Raw genomic sequence first — 5,942 nt, forward strand, 5'->3', positions numbered from 1 at the left:
GACGCCCATGGCCACCCGGGCCGAACCTCCTTCGCCCCGCCGGACTTCTTCTCCGGCGACGCATCCGGCCAACCTCGGGAACCGCGCCGCTACTACAGTGCCCCCGGGCCAGATCTGGATCCAGTTTTCGGATCGGTTGACTTTTGCCCCGAAACCCTAATTATTTTTGCTATGTTCATCGTGCCGTAACTCCACATCCGTAGCTCCGTTTTGGGCATATAGCATACCAAAATGTTCATCTCAGAGAGCACATCATTTTACCCCATTGCATCATTTTCATTTGAGTTCATCTTGATGCCCGAAATACTGTTGGAAGAATGCTATTTGAGATAATTGTTAGATCTGCTGCTCCAATTAGATATTAGTCATTTTTTGCCATGATTAATGTGTGCATGATATGCCCCTGAGCTTTACATATGTTTTGTTATATGCGTTGCCATCTTTCCAGAGGTGCAACCCATGTATTTTTGTGATGTGTGTGGTGACTAGCACAAGCTTGCAAAGTGGTGCATTCGTTAATGCTGATTTCAGGGACTTAGCATTTCCACTAAGTCCTTGGACTGATTTTATCAATACGCCATATGTTCATGTTGTTTCCTAGTGATCCGTGCCTCTTTTGAGGATGATCAGTAAGGATGATTTGTTAATCTTGTAGTGCTCTATCCATCCATGTCTTTGTTTGCAATTATGGAGCACCCTAGCTTGAGTCAATAGAGCTCTACTTTTGCTATTTCTTGAATCTGGGCAGCTTGTCTACTTGTTAGCGATTTTGCCGAGGATGTTGTAGTTGATCCGTGCATGCTATGCTATTGTTCTTGCCATGTCTAGCTTGTATAATGCGTATTCCTTATGGGTGTATGCTTAGATTGTCATATGCTCTGTAGTGAGTGCATCGAGCTCGTAAATATGCCTACTTGATATCTGTTTTTGCATGCTCCAGTTTTCACTAAGTCTGAGAAATGATTATGTTTTTGCCATGTTCACATGCTTGCAAATGTATTTTTTGATCCCTTTTGGCTCAAGGTCACTAAGGGACTTTTGTAAGCTCTTTGAGTAGCTCCATGACATGCTTTATTTTGCCATGTTCAGGCCCTGTAGCATATTGTTTTCATGCTCCAAAGTGTGCTATCTGATCTGAAATTCCAAACAAGTGTTAATTTTCACTAAGTCTGAAATCTGTTTACCAAATGCATTTTTGCCATGCTTGTTTGAACCTGTTAATGGATGAATTGGCCGTATCTCAGTGTTCATCTTTTGTTAAGCATCATGATTGGATCCCTGCCATGTATTTTGTTGTCATGTTTGGGTGATGTATCATGTTTAACTTGTTGCATTTAGATGGCTACTTGCTGTATATTACAGACCGGTGCCATATTTGAATTGCTTGCCATTTCCAAACCGTGACTCCGATTCCAGCGTTCTTTATATCCTTTTCAAGAGAAAGCATCTCACCTTTCCAGTGGCACACTTGGATTTCCAAGTTGAGGCCAGGTTCATTCTCTCCTTGCCAAATCTTGCATATGCATCACATATTGCATCCCGCATAGCATACCATGTTTGCATCATGTTGTTTGAGCTTTGCACGTGGTTGATTGTGTTCCGTTTGCTTGTTTGTCTTGTTTGGGTAGAGCCGGGAGACGAGTTCGCTAACGAGGAGCCCGTTGAGTTTGCTTTCGAGGATCCAGTCAACTCTGACAACTTCGGAGGCAAGATGATCATACCCTCGAAATTACTACTATCTTTGCTTTGCTAGATGCTCGCTATTTTGCTATGCCTATGCTATGATGCCTACCTCTTGCTTATCATGCCCCCCAAATTGCCATGTCAAACCTCTAACCCACCATGTCGTAGCAAACCGTTGATTGGCTATGTTACCGCTTTGCTCAGCCCCTCTTATAGCATTGCTAGTTGCAGGTGAAGATTGGAGACCGTTCCTTGTTGGAACATTATTTACTTGTTGGGTTATCATTATATTGCCTTGTTATCTTAATGCATCTATATACTTGGTAAAGGGTGGAAGGCTCAGCCTCTCGCCTAGTGTTTTGTTCCACTCTTGCCGCCCTAGTTTCCATCATATCGGTGTTATGTTCCCGGATTTTTGTGTTCCTTACGCGGTTGGGTGATAATGGGAACCCCTTGATAGTTCGCCTTGAATAAAGCTTTTCCAGCAATGCCCAACCTTGGTTTTACCATTTGCCACCTAGCCTCTTTTTCCCTTGGGTTTCCGGAGCCCAAGGGTCATCTTATTTAACCCCCCCCCCCCCGGGGCAGTGCTCCTCTGAGTGTTGGTCCACCTCGTCAGCCACCGGTGGCCACCAGGGGCAACTCTGGGCTGGCCTACCAGAAGTTTGGACAATCTGAGTGTGCCCTGAGAATGAGATATGTGCAGGTCCTATCGGGATTTGTCGGCACATTCAGGCGGTGTTGCTGGATTTGTTTTAACTTCTCAAAGTGTCTTGTAGAACCGGGATACCGAGTTTGATCGGAATGTCTCGGGAGAAGGTCTATTCCTTCGTTGACCGTGAGAGCTTGTCATGGGCTAAGTTGGGACTCCCCTACAGGGATTTGAACTTTCGAAAGCCGTGCCCGCGGTTATGGGCAGATGGGAATTTGTTAATGTCCGGTTGTAGATAACTTGAACCTTAACTTAATTAAAATGGATCAACTGTGTGAGTTACCGTGATGGTCTCTTCTCGGCGGAGTCCGGGAAGTGAACACGGTGTTGGAGTAATGCTTTCCGCAGGTTGTTCTCTAGTTATTCGTTCGCGCTTTGCCTTCTCTTCTCGCTCTCTTTTGTGAACAGGTTAGCCACCATATATGCTAGTCGCTTGCTGCAGCTCCACATATTTTACCTTGCCTTACCTATAAGCTTAAATAGTCTTGATCGTGAGGGTGCGAGATTGCTGAGTCCCTGTGGCTCACAGATTACTTCCAAACCAGATGCAGGGCCTGATGACTCCGTTCCAGATGATGCGCTTGAGCTCAAGTGGGAGTTCGACGAGGACTGACGCCGTTACTATGTGTCTTTCCCTGATGATCAGTAGTGGTGCCCAGTTGGGGCGATCGGGACCGTGTCACATGTTGGGTTGATCTTTTATTTTGGCGCCGTAGTCGGGCCATGAGTGTTTGAATGATGTAATGCTATTTATGTACTTTGATTGACGTGGCGAGTGTAAGCCAACTATGTATCTCCCATTTTATTATCTATATATTACATGGGATGTTGTGAAGATTGCCTAACTTGCGACATTGCTTTCAATGCGGTTATGCCTCTAAGTCGTGCCTCAACACATAGGAGATATAGCCGCATCGAGGGCGTTACATATGGCCTCCAACTGCACAGTTTCACTCCCGCGTCCATCCTGCACATCGCGGGTTAAGTTGCTCTGTGCAAGCTATTCCTGGACTATGAGGCCCATTTTGAATTATGGAGAAAACTATTCTGCCTCATCCCTCGTAATCAAGGGAGATCAATATTCAAAGTGGGAGGAGCCGAAGTGTGGCGTATCGCCGGGACCGGATACCTGTCCGGCACGCCAAAGAAGGCTTCCGAAGAGTGACCTTCCAAATGGTTCTATATTGACGACATCGCTCTTCCTGACCCAGTCCAGATGGGTCGCGCTCCGTTGAAGAAACGCCACAGCTGGCGTCCTCGGAGCCTCGAGGAGGAGGATAGCATGGAAGTCAGTCAGTTGATGGGCAAGATTAAGACGCTCGCCCAGTCCGGATTATCAATAATAGATGTAATGGAGATCTCCATAGTGCGGGGGGTCCAACCACTCCAATATAGAGGGCTTCCCATGTGGCACTATAATGGGGAAGATGACGCCTCACGCTGCAGTCAGAAGGGTCCGAAAACCCCCGCCGCTTTGGCCAAAATATTAGCCGAACTACACAAAGGGGAGAAGGAGGAGTTCACTCGTCTCCAATGTCGAGATGGATTTTCCATGTATAATCCTCCTAGCTGGGTAAGCTCTAATCCCACCCTTTTACTCCTCTCCCTGAATCATTTTTGATGAATAGTAACCTATCCACTCGCAACAGGAATGGTGGAAGGCTATCGAGGGGATCCATACCCCCCCCCCCCCCGTCGCCGCCCCCAGCCGGAGGGTCACAACCGAGAACTTGACCCCGGATTCGAAGAAGATCTGGACATATTTGTGGAGCTTGAGAATGGAGTATTCTATCAGACGAGCTACGATGGTACGGAAGTACCCATCACCGCCGATTACCCCGGCCTCCTCCCTGCTTCGCATGTAAGTAATTTAAAAGACACCTTCTTCGAAAGAGTTTCCTTATTATGCCTCACCCACCGCACTATTTCGTGTTCCAAAGGGAAGGTGCTTGACGTCACAACATGCACCAGAAGCATCTCCGAGGAGAGCGGCGCCGGCGCCGAGCACATCTTCGAAGAGGAAGGAAAATGATAATACGGCAGAACCCTCATCAAAGAGGTAAGGCTTTCTTTTCAAGAATACATCTCCTGATCGCCACATCGAATCGTGATGCCATTTGCCGCATTCCATCAGGAGAAGTGTCCACCGGACTATGTCCGGGGACCCTGCCGGTCGTGCCTCCACTAGTCAGGTTCCAGACCCTGCCCTAAGGACGAGAGCTGGCACGGGAGTGGCGCCGAACTGTCCTTCCGCAGAGGATTCGGTCGATATGTCCGTCACAAACTCTGAAGTGGAGAGCGCCATGAATCATCATCGTCGGAGGGCCGCTCTCCATGACCCCGGCTTTTCAAAGGAGGCATTCGATGCCTTCAGCTCAGCCGATGCATACATCCGAACTGCTCGGGATGGGCTCGCCAGAGCCACGGACCAACATCTAAAAGATATGCGGGTAAGTGTAGATTTAATAATCATACACCAGTAGCCCCCGAGACTTAAAGCAGGTGATACAACTGACTTAACGATCATTGTATAATCAGGCACTTATGGAGAAGAATAGCCTGCTGTCTCAAGAGCTGGAAAAATGTCAGACTCAACTAACTGCGGCTACCACCGAATTGGAAAAATCCAAGGAGGCACCACCTGGTAATGTTTCTCCCCAGTGGAAAGAAGTATAATCATATACCATTTATATTAACACTATTGTGTTTCTGCTGACAGAAGCAGCAGAGAAACTGAGAGGGAAATTGAAGGATGCCCAGGCTAGTGAACAAGAGGCCAAAAGGCAACATGCGGCAGGTGAGCGTGTGCTAACGCAGGTCAGGGATGAGAGGAACAAGCTGCAGGACTCCCATACCCAACTAGAAGAAGAACTAAAAGATGTTCGTGCCCAACTAGCTGAAGCCATCAAGGAGAATAAGAGGCTACAAGGCGGCATATTCAGTATGCTTTTCAAACTTGCCTCCCTATAATTCGGCGAGGGCCGGAGCTGACAGATTTATGTCTGCAGGTATGCTAACTGGCCATCCCGAGGAAGAAATGTCCGGATCTCAAGGCGACCTGCTACAAGAGCTGTCCCAGATGCACGAGCGAGTTCGGCACGCAATGCATAGTGTTGCCAAGGCTTTATGGCCATCCATCTCTCCTCCAGGAGGTATGGCGGAGCTCGTGGAGTTTTTTAAAGGGGCACGGCGGCGTATTCGATTATGGAAGATATCATCCTGCCGTGAGGGTGCGTGAGAGGCCTGGGCCATGGTAAAAACACGGTATACCAAGCTTGATCTGAATCATATGGCCCGGGTCGGACCGCTAGGGTTAGATGGGATAGAAATTCTCGTGAATTTGGTATATGACCAAGTAGAAGTAGCTGCCAAATATTCCCAACATGATTGTAAGCTAGATAGCCTATTGGACGGTATAGAGGAGGAAGTTTTTGAGTCCAAGTGACTATGTACTTTCCTTAATATATTTGTTCCTAGCCGGATTGTAAAACGATTGTCATGTCCGACCTTTTCGCTTCGACCTCTGGACTAGAAGGTGCGGAGTTTT

Source organism: Triticum aestivum, chromosome 1A (genome assembly GCF_018294505.1).
Source record: "Triticum aestivum cultivar Chinese Spring chromosome 1A, IWGSC CS RefSeq v2.1, whole genome shotgun sequence".
Lineage (NCBI taxonomy): Eukaryota > Viridiplantae > Streptophyta > Magnoliopsida > Poales > Poaceae > Triticum > Triticum aestivum.